The 16,634-nt window shown below is 40.5% G+C and overlaps 1 protein-coding gene across 6 annotated transcripts in view; it reads right to left on the reverse strand.

Moving 5' to 3' along the window:
• The window catches only part of AZIN1 (antizyme inhibitor 1), a 29,960-nt gene extending 13,767 nt beyond the window's left edge, over positions 1–16,193 (reverse strand). Inside the window, exons 1-6 of one of the 6 annotated variants that reach the window (XM_044421747.1) lie at positions 15,855–16,193; positions 15,076–15,197; positions 14,113–14,217; positions 10,824–10,884; positions 9,750–9,876; positions 3,269–3,406 (exon numbers count right to left, since the gene is read on the reverse strand). The gene's annotated coding sequence lies outside the window, so the exon portion shown is untranslated. Of the gene's footprint in view, positions 1–3,268; positions 3,407–9,749; positions 9,877–10,823; positions 10,889–14,112; positions 14,218–15,075; positions 15,198–15,854 lie in introns of all 6 variants that reach the window. The other 5 variants (XM_044421746.1, XM_044421749.1, XM_044421750.1 and 2 more) reach the window with 5 other exon arrangements.
• Positions 16,194–16,634: the final 441 nt, after the last annotated feature.

The following is a 16,634-nucleotide window of genomic DNA, read 5'->3' on the forward strand; positions in this document are numbered from 1 at the left end:
GGTTACCACCCGAGACTTGAATTACTCAGGTTCGTCACCAAAAGCTGAAAGAACACCATTTATACAAGGAAAACTTAAAGCCCTAAAGTCCACATAAGGGATGGGCAAAAAAACTTGTCCAGCTAACAACCACCACTTTTCCAATCTGTATGAACCACCAATAAGGTTTAGAGAATTTTAATTTATGTTCAACTCTTTCTGCCTCATATTTTCCAAAAGGATGAGGGGCAGTATATGCACACACCCAAGGCAGGACTTAAAAGAAAAAACTGGTTTCTGACCACAAGAGCTGTGTTCTTCAGTAATCAGCTGAGGAGACAGGAAGCAGAAAAGTTTTTAATGGGAATTTAAACATCCACCCAGACTAGCTGATTCTAATTACAACTCTGTTTCACATAAACTCATTATGTTTAATTGATTTTTTCCTCAATAAATCATTTTACAGCAGCACTCTGGGGCATGTATTAGTCAGCTAAGACACACAAACACAGCCCAAGCATGTCAAGGTGCTATAAGCTTAGGCACACCCAAATGCAAGTGTATTTGCTGGAGTTCTTTTATATGAGGTTGCTTGATATGTTTTAATTTACCAGTGATGACTAATCCAAAATATTTGTACACAGTATTTAGAGAACAGACTTTACTACAAAAAAAAAAGCTACACTCCACAACAAATATCAAGAGAAATAATGCAGGACAGCAGCATGAAGAAACCTTTAGATTGCCTTTAGGTTGAACAGCAATTCATAAGGCAGATGTTTGATGACTGAATTAATACAGAGAAATTAGAGAAGCTACTTTAAGCGACTGTAGAACTAGCAAAGTTTAGGAAAAGGAGAGATGAGCATTTCATTTCTTTGAAAGAATTATTCTGCCTTAAGAAATTAAAATAAAATTTTAATGGACATTTAGTTATTTTAGGTATTGCTTATTTATTAGATTTATATCCTTTCCTCTTCTTTTTTAAATAACTCCAAGTGGCTCACATCATTCTCCTGCTCTCAATGTTATCTGCCTAACAACAACCCTGTGAGGTAGGGTGGGCTGAGAGCCTGGCCAAAGTCACCCAGTTAGCTCCATGGCTAAGAAGGAACTAGAACTCAAATCACGTGAATCCCAGTTCTGCACTCTTAACCACTACACCACACTGGGTCTCATTTTAAACTCTTTTCAGTGTACTTTAACAAACTGTTAAGGAAGACTATCAGGCAGTTCCGAAGTTACAAACAACCCGTACTTACAAATGAACTGCCATAAAGCCTATTAATTATTTAAAAGTTACTGCAGAAAACAATCATTTCCATAGAGAGAAGGGAAGCAAAGGGGGAGAGAGGAAGACCTCCAAAGAATGCCCTTCCTACCCCAACCATCCAGAGAGGGATATCTCTTTGACATTTCCTTGCTGCAAAGAGAAGGCACTGGTGAACTTGAGTCGGGGGGGCGGGGGGTGTTTGCTGGAGATAGTCACAATTTTTCTACTTTCATGGGGGTGCTGGACCACTAACCCCAGTGAATGTGGAGGGACAATTATATGTGATTTAAATTACAAATTCAACTTAACAGATTTCTGTTTTCTCAGGAATGGAACTCATTCGTAATCCCCTGCCTGTACTTAACACTTCAGTTCTATGGTGACTGAAAAAAGCATTATCATCTAGAACAGAAAGGCAAGATTATGACTATTTTTATGAACATAGGCAGAATCCACAAATCCTCCTATGCCAACACAACTTTCCCCAGTGCCACTAAGCTATCTGAATTGATAAGAATCCTATGAAAGCATTTCAGGATATTTTGCAAAATCACTCCCTCTGTTCCTTGAAATGGTTTCCTTATCTGCATACAAAGCATCAAAACAACAGATACAGGCCTGATTCAGACGTTAACAGTCAAATGACCCAAATATTCTCTCTTGTTCCCTGCACAGAGATTCCCACCATCCCCTTTCTGGTTTGAGCCAAAGAAGCTTGCTGTGATGTTTGATTCAGACAAGCTCTGGTTTGTGTAAACTATAATTAACCTTCCAAACTCATTTCCCAAAAGTTTTCAACTGTGATTTTAAATTCAAACTTTTCCCAGCTGGGCAACACAGAAAACTATAGTTTCATCAGATCATGAAGAAATTACTGCAATTTGAACATGGGAAGAAAAGGAATGCAGAATGTGCAGATTCAAAATCTGTTCATAAAGGCAATGTTTCCTTGGATTTCTTGCAACAGCAAGAAAGGTGGTAAAGGCAATGCTGGTTGTTGTAATTACTACTACTTGTACATGGTTTAGCAAATTCATTTAAACCAGGTCAAAACCTTCCAGCTTCCTACTTAAAATATCTTTCTCCAAACTACCTAAAAACAAAAACAAAACAGCATAATTATATATAAACCTTACTTAAATTGGCATAATCTTTTTCAATACAAATTACATACTTTAACTTCTATCTAGCTCTGGATTTAGTTTATACTTCTTTTCTGTAATGCAACATTTGTGATTCATTACCATACTATCAAATTATCTATTACCTAATATTACATGTTCCAACTAGTTAGTTATTATTTCAGAAATGTTTCACCCAAATTAGTTCATATGAATAAAATGACACCTAAACATTATATGACTAATAAAATGTCATTAGCAAGTGCTGGTACAAGGCCAAGCCAGTTAAACCTGTGCTGATTCACATGAAATACAGTAGGAAGTCTACGTTCTATCCCTCTCCCTCTATAATTTTGAATGTGTTTAACTGGCACATTACTGAATTCTCTGAGGTTGAAAAGTTATTTGCAGTAGTTAAATAAACTACACCTATTTGCAAAAGTAAGTGGCATTGACACAGACATGCCTCGGAGGCTTATGTTCTGCAACTGAAGTGCTCAAAAATTTAGCAATCGTTATTTATCTATAATGTACCAAAAAGATTCAAGTTTCTTCAAACGTTCATTATCTTCCAATTAGTCCACCAATACACATTCTACCTGAATATAAGAGGTGGAAAGTTTGTTTTCATTCAAGGGAAAGCATCTTGCACTCCAGAGAAAGTTGATATGTAAGTCCATAGGACCACAGTTGCTGAGATAAATGCCAACATGCCTTCTTGAATTACATTCAAACTTCCACTAGTTTCCCTACTTATAATAATCAAAGATAAACAAATTCTAGCAGTCATACCTAAGATAACTAATAAACAAAAGTTCTAATTATGATTGCCCTTGTTTAGGTAACTGGAGCTCTCCAGCACACAACTGTAACAAAAAAAGCAGAAAAAGCTTACATGGACAAGTTAGGAGATGGAACCCTACTATCATCAGCTAGGTTCCCAAGGTGGCTCAGCGTTGAAGTCGAACTGTTCTCGATAAAGCACTTCTCCTAAACCCTCTGGATAGTTGTAAACCTGGTCAGAGAGTTTGCCCTGTTGAGAAAAAAATATATATATTAAATATTCATTAATGTTTTAAGAAATCCAGGACCACAGAACAAATATCAAAATACATCTATCCTAGTACATCAACTGTGCTTAACAAAATACTGAAACCTGAGGCTAGAGAGTCTACAATGGTCACTCAAAAACCAGTTTTCAGAAATAAATATTTAGCCAGACTCCCCACTAAGCTTTCAGGCTGCCTCAAATGCCAGCATACATCTTGATTCTTTCTGTTCCTTTCTGTGAACAATGACCCATCTCAAACATGTCTATTTCCCCCTTTCCTCAAGAGCAGCTCCTCACGCAAAATCTAACCTGAAATTTCCTTTTGTTTCAAAATACATACTGTGAAGATGGACAGAGAAAAGACTAAGACACACCCAGGTAACACAAAGTTTCTCAATTCAAAACTTTCTCAATCACAGTAAGCACTTAAATTTTAGTTAAAGCTGGAAAATAACAAACAACAGTTTTAAAAATAAAGCTCCATAGGTGATTTTCCTTTTCATGCATTCTAAGTTTTGAACTGTATTAAAAGAAATTGTTCCATGAGTGTGGATTTGAACATTTAAGGACTGTTCTATATTCACATACAAAGCCAATTTTAAATATCTCAAGCAAAAAGACAAATGCAGTTTTCAAATGTCACATACTAGAATGCAGATTCTCATTATTCAATTCTGAGGGCACCTGTATTGAGACTGCCTTCTTAGAGACTCATGACGAGTTTGAAAACAGACTGGGGAAGAGGTGAATTCAAAATCTATTAGAAAGAGCTTACAAAGAAATATAGGCTGAGCACTCTGCTTGTAGAAGAAACCTAAGATTCCTGGGCAGTTGCAGTTAATTGTCCAAGTCTGAGATCTCCTTTAGAAAAAATGTTTTAAAAAGTGGGAGTGGGGTGGGAGTGAGTAGATGCTGAAGGTACATTGCCTGCAAATCCAGACTAGTTAGCCTAAGCAGCAATGTGAGAAAGAGGCTGCTGGTCTCCCTGGTAATGCTGGGGGGAGGGGGGTAGCATCTTCCATTTGGGGGAACACAAACTTCTTCAGATTTCAATCTTGTAAAAATGGTGTTGTCTTTGCTGAGATAATCTGTAATGGCAGAAAACCTGCCCTAATTCAGGCACTATTACCAGTCTTCCCCTACAATCTGCAGCCACAAAATGCTAGGTAAATTCTATTCAAGTGGGAGGAGGAGAGACTTGAACAAGAACTCTGTACCAGTTTTCTTTGTTTAGAAAGGCATCCAAAGCAGAATCCTATGAAGATGAGTGTGAGCCTAAACTCAGAAGCTTACCCAATCCAGAGGAGTGGAGGAGACGATTGTCTTTCTGCACCAGCTACGATACAAGGGAGCAGGACAGCTCCAATTCTTAGTTCCAAAACTGAAGCCCTGCCACTGACCATGGAAGTGAGCATTCCAATGGCCCTCTGGAAATGTCTAAGTTCCTTTCATTGAATTGTCTCCTCAGTAATTTTAATATATGGAATTAATGATAATGATGAACACACTACCATATTATCTGCAGTCTGATGCATTTAAATTTAAAATTGAGGGCAGGAGCCTGAATTATTAAAATTGAAGATCTGCTATAAGGTGTAATATTTCCCAAAGGGAAATGAAAAGGTGTTGAAGTTCCAAATGAAAGATGTTCAGCAAGAATGTAGGTAATTTATCAGAATATCAATTTTTCTAACTACAGGCAATGGAAACACTTTTTTGTCAACAAAAAGGAGTTAGAAAGACAAATGGGTCACTTTTAGTGGGCTAATATCTGGACACTGTATTTGATTTTTTTTTTCTGTGATGTTTTAAAACTTTGGCTCAGATTACAAGCTAAGCTTTATCCACAATACTGCTTGAAACTAATGTTTATCAGCAACTAATACAAGAACTGAATGTAGAACACGTTTTTAATAAAAGCAAAAATAGTACCAATGACTGGGTTTACAGGATACAGCAACCATCATGGGCAACTAGTCATGGCAGCTTGTTCAGACAATTTCCCACTTGTTCTGGGGTAAATATCACATGGCTTCTTAAATAGTGAGTTTTTAAGATGTCTCTCCAAATCTGGGAGACATTCTATTGTGGGTTACAGAAATCAGTGAGCCACTCAGCAAGAGTGAGAAACAAACTTTGTTACTCTTGATGAGCTCACCTGTACGACCACCAGTTTATTTCCCTTCCATTTACTTCCCAGCCATGACATCTGTGTGTGCGCACATGTGTGCACCTATTTATTGCCTAGTGATGAAATCTGTGTACATTTCCCTGTCCTAAATGTCCATAACTTTCCCTAACACTTAAAAGTAGAGATTGCAGAATGGAATTGTGTGAGAGGTATCCCATTCACTCTAAGTGACTCTATTCACTCTGTTCAACCCAACCATCTTGTCAGGGGTTTTTTGACAACTGTCAAGGAAGTGCCTAGAAAAAGCACCACAAAAGAGTAACTTTAAGATCTCCCCTTTCAAGATTAGCAAGAGACTTGAGAAATAGGATGCAAGTGCCAGTGCAATACTTAAATCCCAGAGGATTACCTTGTTAAGGTAGAAATCTAAATCCCACCCCATTTTGGGGCACTTAAGTTTACCAGTTTACTCATACATTCCAAATAACAAGGCAACTGAAAGCTGTCAACTGTTTGCAATTTAGCCTTATGCCTTGCATTATTATTGGATTACCATTTGATGGCCGTAACTCTCAGGCAAGAATGCATATTTTTGGACAGTTGTAAAAACCTGTTCAACTGTGAAAAAACTGACAAAAATAAAAATTACAAAGACATTTACAAACATTTGTGCTACTCCAAAAATAGTTTTAGAAGGGCAACATGCCAATAATGTTTGCTGCATGAGGGCGCAACAAGCAGGCATGCCAGCTACCATTTCTGGTGACCAACCTTCTTCCTCTCTCACTGCTGTGTGTGTCAGCCATGGATGCAGAAGAATGGTGCTGTTTACTTAACACATGACTGATTCCTAACGAGCGCCCCCTGAATGCTGGGCACACTTGCCAGAAACTCAAACTCCGGGCTGCTGCAAAGCAAACCAGAGTCCAAGAAGCTGAAAACAGGGAATTTAACAGATTTTTGCACAAAATGGGTTCCTTGCACATCCCTCATCAATACACTGACCAAGTTTGTGTTGAGGCAGCAAAGACCACCAAGAACAGGGCTGTTATCTATGCTACAGGACAGTCCACATGCAACATATTAAGTCAACCAACTACCTCCAAGGAACACATGTGGGCAAAACCTGCTGAAGGTAGCTTACTGGGATAACTCAAGCTGTGTGAATAGCTAGAACCAGGGAACTCCCCCCCCCCCCCCGCCCCTTGCAAGAATGAATCTGAGGCATAAAAAGTATCTGAGGGAGAGGAAACAAGCCTGTCAAACAATTAAGGTCCTTTTTTGCTTAGGCCTTTCTCTGACTGCTAACTGAAGACTTTGACATCACCACTACCATGGCATTCAGAGAGTTTTTGTGGTAAGGCATCTAAAAGACCTATGGTGACAATTGATTATTTTCATTTTACATGTGTCCTTTCCAGAGTTACTGGTAAGATCATAAAGAAAGACTTCAGAAACCAATGTTAGGCAGCATCAAAATAACTAGTTTTATGCCTTACTGAAAGCCAGTCATTGCCAGTCTTCCAGGCCACCAATTAGATGCCCAGTGGCAATGCTTACTTTGACAATGGTACTATGCAAGGATGGCAAAAAAACTGGGGCAATCTGCAAACATACATAACAATTCCACCCTGTAAAATGTCAAGAGTTACCATCTTGTTTTCTCTGTGCCATGGGGCAATGAGTAATGAATCCTTCTATTCCATGGTGGTATGACAGTCTGGACAATCCTTGTCTTTTAGGGAAGCGGCTTATCTGTTAGTCTGAGTCCACAGACATACGATTTCTCTTCTCAGTTACTGCACTGAGCTTCACTGAATCTAGTTCTGGAAAGGTAGGTGTTCCCTTCTCACTTTTTATGATTTCTGCAAGACTCATCTGCTTAATGACTTCATGGATTGTCCTAGCCATCAGAGTAAGTCTACTTCCCCACCCTACTTAAAAAAATAAATAAAAATCCCAGGTATTTATGAAAATGGGAGAACTGGACTGCTTTCATGTCGCATTGCCAAGCCCAATAAAAGACTTTACTGGTCTATGCAGAATAAACCTCTGTAAAGGATTTCAGCTGATGTTTCCAAGAAGCCTTACAAGGAGTAAAAGATTAATTTGTTTGAAATACCCTTTGCCATCTGGCATGGAATTAGCCACACTCACTTCAAATGAATCCTATCATAGTCTTCAGAGGATTAGCCACACATTCTTTGTCTTTTGAATGTACTATGAAACTTAACGCCCACCTCAATTTCTAAAACTACAACAACTTCAAGAAGAATAGCCATACTAGTTTCAGGATAACAAATATAGGGTTGAATTTAGTTGTAGTGTTCTGTTGACAAAAGCAGTTACATCAGCAGAACCAGTATGGGATAAATCCCAAAAAGCCTTGAAAATTTTCTCATAGCACAGACTACAATAGAGGCAGGAGAGAAGGAGAAAGCCCAACTGCTGAAGGATTTGCCCTTGGTGCAATGCTGGATTTAGGTCACACATAACATATGTGTGACCATACAGCATCACAAGAAGTAATGGTAACACTCTATTCCACCTTAGTCAAATCTCATCTGGCTATTGTGTCCTGTTCCAGGCATTGTACTATAAGATTTTAACCAACAAATATCTGGTCTGTCATTTAGTATTATGTTTTAATATATTTAATTTATGGCTTTATTTGTTAATTCAGTGTTTTACCTTGTTAATTTGTAATGGCCTATGGCTAAATGCAATTGACTGACTTGCTGATAACAAATATGTCTAGAGAATGGCAATTTAAGTGGTAAGGGTCTGGAGGCCAAGTCTTATAAGAAAAGTTTGAAAAGGCTAGATACGTTCAGCCTGGGGAAAAGACAGTATGACAGCCATCTTCAAATATCTGAAATAATATATTCTAGATGGGGAAAAATGTAGGGCCTGAACAAATGGTCTCAAAATACAATACTATGCATGAAGAGCTACAACGCTTTGCAGCAAGCATTCATTCTCATTCTCTCTCTCTCTCTCTCTCTCTCTCTCTCTCTCTCTCAGACTTTTCCACATGTTGTTGTGTGGAACTGGAATGGAACTGGAATGGATTTAATTGGCATTGTTACCACTGCAGAGGCAAGATACTCAACACTGTGAATGTACAAAGTATTTTTACTGTGATACAAAAGGAAAGTGCCACAAAACTGCAAAATATTGCTAAGTCATGGGCTGCTTCAAAAAGTTTGGCAGACATTTTGTCATGCAAAAGCAAATTGGCATAAAACCAAAAGTATTATCTTTATTCATATATAAGATTCAGTTCTATAACTCAAAGCAATACTATGAAATATATTCTTTGTATACAGCTAGAAACAAAGATACACTTAAATATAAGCAGTGGAATTTGGGGGATGTGGGTTGAACTGGCAGAAAGTATTGTCCATATTTTTAAAACTCATGTTTTTACCCAAGCATAAACATCAGCTGCAGAAATAGCAGACTTTAAGAAGAAGAAAAAACAAATAAGGGCACAATTATATGCATATTTAGCTAAAGAAAAATGGTCCTAGGTAGATGATACTTGTTCATTGGAAATGCCAGATACGTTGTCGCCTTCTTTATACAACGCATATGCTCTATCATTGAGCTTGCAGCATTCTAATCTCTCAGCTTCTTCTGTACCCCATCTTAGCAGCACTAGCAATTACAATTATTCTGTTATATAAAATACCCTATTATTTGTAGGAATTCTACCGAGCTTACAATATGCTTCAGTGTTAATTAAAATATTACCAATTTAGTTGTAGTAATTCTTTTACATTTTTATATCACTAAATAACTTAATATTTTTGAATGACAGTATATGGAAAAGTTAAAAACAAAATCATGCCTGGAGAATAAAAATGTCTTTACCTGGTACCAGAAAGACCTAACACAGACAATCAGGCTAGCTTCCCAAGAGAAGCTATTGCAGAAAAAGCATGACTATCTGCTAGAAGATTGTCCTGCAAGGGGCATACCTGGTATAGCAGCCTGATAAAAGATGCTCCAGGACACTGCTCTTACCTGCACTCTAAGTGACACACAGATTTAGGAGCATTTCCAAACTACAACCTCAACCTTTAAGAGATGCAGCTCTCTTTAGCACAAAGTAAGTACCACTGGTGAGACAGGTCAATATGGGCCATGCACAAATAGTATCTACCTAAGTCTCACTTTATTGGCCCTCACCTATTACCCTGCCCAAGCAGATCAGCAGCCCCATCTGTATTGGAGGAAAAGACCATAGGTTCCATCTGCATATTGGTGACACTTCACTCCACATCTTGAGGTAAATTTCATGCAGATGTTGAAAAACCTGGAGGATAAAAGAGAGCCTTGAAGAATCCCACAATGCCACAGGGCAGAGCAATAAATCACCTACACCACCTACCACTCTTTATGAAGAATGGTAACTGCAGCTTACCTCCAGCATAAGAAACAATATGCCTCTCAGTACCAGTTGCTGGGTAACACGAGTGGAAGAATTTCATGTGCTACTTGTGAACTTCCTGTAGGCTTCTGATGGCCAGTGTAGGGCAAAAGTGCTGGATCAGACAAACCTTTGGCTTAATACCTTCTCTTCTTAAGGGTATCAGCCACAGGCACAAAAGCACTACAATGCAGTGTCCTCACAACCTAACAGCCTATCCAGAGAATCCTTGTACTAAAAGCTGATAGCTTTAACAGAAGCAACATGGCCATGCTCCTGCCCATCTTTCCTGTCACAGTATTTATTTAATTTAAAACATTTATACCCTTTCTATACCGAAGGCCTCAATACTGCCCATAGGACAATTAAGGCAGAATTCTATTCCAAAAAAAAAAACCAAACCAAACCAAACCAAAAACCAGATAGAAACTGATTTTTAGACACATTTCAATCTATCAAGAACACATGGAGTTGATCAGTGGTCACTCACTTAAGTACTTTGCCCACTAAAGACCTACAACAATATGTTATTATAATATTCATAAAAATAGCCATATGCACTATCCTATGGCCCTTAAACTTGTTAGTAAACAAGTATTTCACTTACTTTAGAAAGTGCTTCCAGTGAAAGAGTGACATTTTACAGTATTTAAATGCTATTATTTAAACAAGTATAAAATGTAGCAATAAGGGAAGGGGTTTCCCAGGAACTAGGAAGAATTAAAATTCAAAAACCATTTCTGCTGATTTCCCCCCACTAAAATCACATTTTAGTTTTGTGCACTAGTCCTCTGAGTTGTAGGACTAAGCACGCAAAGTCTGTGCATACTTACTTGTAAGTATGCCCCACAGGACTCAAAGAAATGTTGACTTCTGAGAAAATACGCATGAGATCTGTCTGAACAAAATGTGATTAATTTCAGCAGCCGCTGTAGGTCTACATACTTCTGATGATGCATTAAACTTTATTTTTGAAATAGCATTTATGCCAATAGAAAAAGCATGAATGAAATCATGTAGTCCTTTAAAAAAAACAAAACAGCACATTTTACAAAGTGACACGCAATTCTCAGAAGTCCTCCAAGACAGGCTATATCAGTTAAATAAATGTTACCTATTTACCAACTTTCAGGTATAGTTCTCAGGTCCTGAACCCAATAAGGAGTCTTTTTAAAATTATAATAATTTCTTGTGCAAATAAAATGTTCAGCAATTCTAATTTAGCAGACAGCCTCAAAAGATACTTAACAGAACTTTAGATATAAGTTAATGAAAATGTATGGAGGAGGAAAGTACTTGAAAATCTGTCTTGTCAAGAAACACCCTCATGAATTGATAGTAAGGTTGCCTCCTTACTATTCAAATTCACACCACAGGTATGTCAGATTCAAAAACTGTCTATCTCCTTTTCAGTTCCAAACTTTGCAAAAGATCAGCATTAAAGTTGTCCAGGTATCTTCCCCCACCCCCAGGTCATTTTTTCCCCTGAAGCTCCAAATTCTATTGTTATTAACAGTGAGGTGACTTTATTCACCATTTTCTATACAATTAAACTATTTTCAAGTACAATTGTGGCTTTCTTCCTTCATTTTAAGCTATATTTAATGCAATTATTTAATGTTCAATGCACCAGTTTTCTTAACCGAAGATAAGCTCTTAGCATTCTGAAGTCACAAAACTAAACACTGCCTTTGAACTGGAGACCAAAAAGGAGGCAGAGCAACCAGACCTTTCTGTATGTCTGAATTGACATTCTGCTATCATCGAGCCAAAGAAAAGAAATTCCATGGAATGCAACAGCCTCTAAAACTTTCCTGGTTATCTAATGTGCAATCCTAGCTGGAGCTGGTAAGGGTAAACTCCCCCACCACTCGCCATGCCTGTTGTGGGTGACAGAAGCTCCCTTACTATGCTGTAAGTGAACAGACAAGGGAAGGGAGGCATCTGGAGTGGGGGGGGGAATGCTGTGTTGCAAGCTGGAACAGCAATTGTTCACACCATGACAAGAAGCAAAGAACTAGACAGGACCAGTCCAGACTGGAATAGACCCTCCTCCCCTTTCACCATCACACTTTGCTGCAAAACTCTCTTAAGATGCCATCACCCATAGTGCAGAACTAGGGGAGAGCACTCATAGTTGGTACATTCCATGCATACATGGGGTGAAAGCACCATATCAAGAATGATCAAGTCAACATCATTATATGAATTACAAAGTTGAAGCAGAAAAGCCAGTTAGAGCTGCAAATGATAGCACTTCCTTCAGAAGAATGGGATACATACAATACTTGCTAGACTTGACTTATTTAAATTGATGTCAATTGGTTCTGGTGCCAAAGTTCTGAGATTATTGTGCATTTCAAAGAGAACAAGAGAGTGTGAGAACACTTTCCTTCCTTTTATGCAAAGCAGGACACCATGCCTTCACTAGCATTTCTGCTTATTTGAATAATTTATGCAGTTTAAGTATAGTGCAAACACAGCTGTACCATATTCTGGGAGGGACGTGATCCATTGAAGTACGCACTAGAGACCTATTAATTTTGTTATTAATCTCCAATTGCCCTGTTGGAGGGGGAATCAAAACAAAAAAATTTCCACCACAGATTCAAATGACAGGAAATATTAGAATAGGCATTCTAAATTGACATTATTTACTAATTATAACTACACAAATAAAAATTAGGGCAGGTCTTTTGGCATCTTAAAGACGAACAAGTTTATTATGGCATAAGCTTTGATATGCTATTTATACTGTAATAAATTAGCTTTTAAGGTGTCACAAGACTTATTTTTACCTCAACATAACAAACACTGCTACCCCTCTACAAATGTACACAAATAAAAGATGGCAGTTATTCTACATTAATGTGGTTAAAAGTATAGTTTCTGTGTGGCACTGAAGAGCTAAATTTTTGCCTCTCCTACATTTTCCTCACAAAAAGAAAGGAGGTGTTTGGCAAGCTGTATCCTGTCCAAGGGACTAAAAGCAACATTCATGTGATTTTCATTTTATCTTTACAACATGCACTCACAGCTTTGAAGTAGGTTAAGCTACAGAAACATGTATTTCCCAAAAAAAACAAATAGGAATCTGAAAGTGCATTTCTCAATCACTCCAGCCTCTACAGCATCGTGACTAACAAAAAGGTGCTTCCAAAAGTGTCACATCTCTAACCATTTTGAAATTACTAAAATTTTGAAATTTTCTTATGACCAAGCCAACTACCTTTACTTTTTGCATTTATAACCAAACCAACAAATTCTACACATATTCTAAAAGCTAAAGTTGCGACAAAAAGGCACAAATCACCACAAGTCCTGCCCAAAGAAGTCAAGCAAAGCATTGCTTGAATTTAGTGTTCAAGACCTTACATTAGGGTAATAAGAAAAAGTCTACTTGCTTATAACCACATCATGGATGTGTTACTTCTTTATACATTTTAGGCTGTAATCCTACACACTTACCTGGGGGTAAGTCACACTGAACTCAGTGCTACTTACTTCTGAATAGCTATGCATAGGATTGCTATTTTAACCATCTGCTCCTCAAACATCAGTATGCATTTTCTGTAGTCCTCCCTCCATACATGCATGGATACTGACTTCCACTGCTGCCTGCCTGTAGAGAACCAGAGGGCTCTATTTTCTCCAAATTAATGGGTTCAATTTAAGCTAAAGGATTTAGACTAAACATTTAAGAACTTTCTATGAGTTTACAAGCAAAGACTGAATGGCCACCAATTAGGAATGCTTTAAGAGGGATTTCTCCTATATTGGTAAGAAGTTGAATAAGATTACCTTTGAGTTTCCATCCAGCTCTACCTTTCTTTGTGGGTTCCACAGACTACTAAGAATATAAAAGTATGCACCCCAGACAGATTTAATAAATAACAAGGAGATGAGGTCTTGATTTACTGATTCCATTCCTTGGCAAGCCACTAGTAAGTGGAAAGAGCTAACTGTATGAATTTCAACTGAGCAATATAGAAAAACTGCAACTTCTTTGAAGAAAAGGCAAAAGGCAATACAGCTGATGTTCAATTACAAAGCCAACTACTATGCCACCAACAATCATAATATCAAGAATAGCCTAGCCACAAACAGATGTAAATTTCTCACAGCAGAATCACATCAGTTGGGTCTCATACGTGTGGATGACAACTGGCTTTTTCTTCCACTCTTTGTGGACACCTTATGTGGCATGTCTTCCTTTACTTTGATCACCTTGACATAAGCAGACAGTTTCAGGTGAGAGAGATATCCCTGCGTGGTTAAAATATCATCAACCACTCCTTGCTAAGACCTTCCAATGGTAAAAGGGAGGGCAGAATGATTGTGCAAGGCACAAGAGAAGGTGAATCCCTATAACATAATAGCCTCTAAACCCAGCTTCTACACACATTACTCTCTGAAACACGACGGGGGGGCGGGGGCGGAGCTCTGCCATGTCACCAGTTCTCCTTGCATCCCTTCATGGCTACAAAACGAGACCGCCCCGAGCCAAATCTCCCCAACTCCAGGGAGGCTTCCCTTATTGGGAGAAGATTCCTCCGGCAAAACACTCCCTCCCGCGGGCGCAGGGTGACAAGTGGAAAGGTGGAATAGCCGGCTTCCAGGGGACTGAACGCCGCGTCCCTTCACGGCGCTGGCCAGACAACAAGTCCTGCTTCCGCAGACGCCTCTGGCCTCCATTTCTTCACCACCACCACGACCACCCTTCCCCCACAGGCTCCACAACAACGCGTTAAACGACTGTTGCTCCTCACAGCTTATCACTGCGAAGTGACCCAATTCTACGGCAGCCTCCCACTCCCCTCCACAGAAATCCGCCATGTTAGAGGAGCCGCCGCCGAGCCCCTCTGCCATGTTCTCATCCGTGCGCTATGCCTCGGTTCCTACTAACCCTCTCCCTAACCCGCTTCCACCCCGCAAAGACTCAACCTACAAATCGAATAGAGGCGCCAGTCCCATACACAGCGGCCCCTTTCCCGCACACACGAGCGGCCGCCATGTTAGAACAGAAGCTACAACACCGCCCGCCCCACGCCGCCGCTTTCTCCCTCCCATACTCGTACCACTGACCTGTTCGGGTTGAAGCTCAGGTCCTCACCGCTCAAGTGTGCGGAGGAAGCGAGAAACGAAGACACAGAGCAGCAACCACACGTACTGGGAAACCCGAGAGCAACGTGCATACGGTCTCCATCCTGATTTCGTTACCGCCGTTGAAGAAGAGGAGAATATGCTGTGGGGGAACGGCGGGCTGCTGTCCTGGAGCGTCCCCCTCACGCTTCCTTAGCCTGCCTCTGGTGCCAAGAGCTCAGGAGCTCTCGCGGCCCCTCGAGGGAAAGACAGCGATCTATAAAGGCTTCTTTCCCTCGTTAATGGGAGAATTACTTAGCCCCCCCCCCCCCCCCGCACCAGCGACACACACGCGCCCGCGTCTAGACTCCTACGGCGGGGGGAAGCCTCTTGACTCGCTTCCCAACGATTCCAGACAACTCCCCGCGCAGGCAGCCGAGCCACATGACTCTTCCTTGCGCCTGCTTTGAGAAGAGCCGTAGGGTCACCCACACCGCCGATGTCGCTCCTCAGAACGGAGAAGGTGCCGGTGCCTCTTCCTCCTCACCCCAACCTTACGCTTCGCCCTGATCTCGGTATCTGGAGATCGCCGAGGCACCTGCCTTCCCCATCACACCTACCTCGCGGTGGAGGAAGGTTAATTGGGAGGAAGCTTTCCCTTCACTGCCGTGTTGGGGCCAAATTTCAGTGCCCAAGAAGCGTCCCCCGCCTCTCCTTCCAATGCGATTTACCACCAGCAATGAACCCCCCACGAATGATGATCATGATGATTGTATACTCACGTGGGACAACGGCCCGAAAGATTTGGTAAATCGTCTTCTCTTTTTAGGCGGAATTTTTAAAGAGTGATGTGGGAACCTACAGCAGAAATACAGGCGGCGGCAGCGGCGCCTTCCAGGGCCATAGGCTGCGGGGGCGACCAGCGAAAGAGCGCAAAGTTGCGCTAAGGCTGCGAAGCAGAAGCACAAACAATAAGCGAGACCGCGAGGAAAAAATGCGTTAAAAACCGGGAAGAGGTGAGGCAGCTGGGCGGCCAGGGGGACAGACGCGACACAACGAGCAAGACAACCGAGCAGCCAGGCGCAAGAAAACAGCAAAAGAAGAGGAAGAAGGGCCGCCGGCCGAGCTTTTATACGAAGGCTTGGGTATAGGAGGGGCTCGGCGCCACGCGTCACAAGCGTGCACGGAAGGAGGTGCCTTGCCTGCCCGTTTCCTCGGACCAAAGACGCCCTACCCTTGCCCGCTTCCTTCCTAGCGCAGATTCCTCAAAACAAGAAAACTATCGCGCATGTGCGCAGAACGAACACAGGCGCATAGGAAATACGATTGTTCTTGAAGTAGCGGTGCAGTCAGGGCTGGAGCTTGGGGGTAAAGTCCAAGGCGCCCCTCCCATCCAGATTACCACCCAAAGAGTAGCAGGTGCACGAGCAAATTCTTCTATTTCTGTACTCATGGTGTGCCACGATCTAAGTAAATTTAAAATACAAAAGTGTACGTGTTAGGAGTGATTTTAATAAAGCAAGGTTGGAAAGCAAGTTTGTTACTGTTGTTCTAAGATACCG

Source organism: Varanus komodoensis, unplaced genomic scaffold, assembly GCF_004798865.1.
Source record: "Varanus komodoensis strain SLA01 unplaced genomic scaffold, ASM479886v1 scaffold12, whole genome shotgun sequence".
Taxonomy (NCBI): domain Eukaryota; kingdom Metazoa; phylum Chordata; class Lepidosauria; order Squamata; family Varanidae; genus Varanus; species Varanus komodoensis.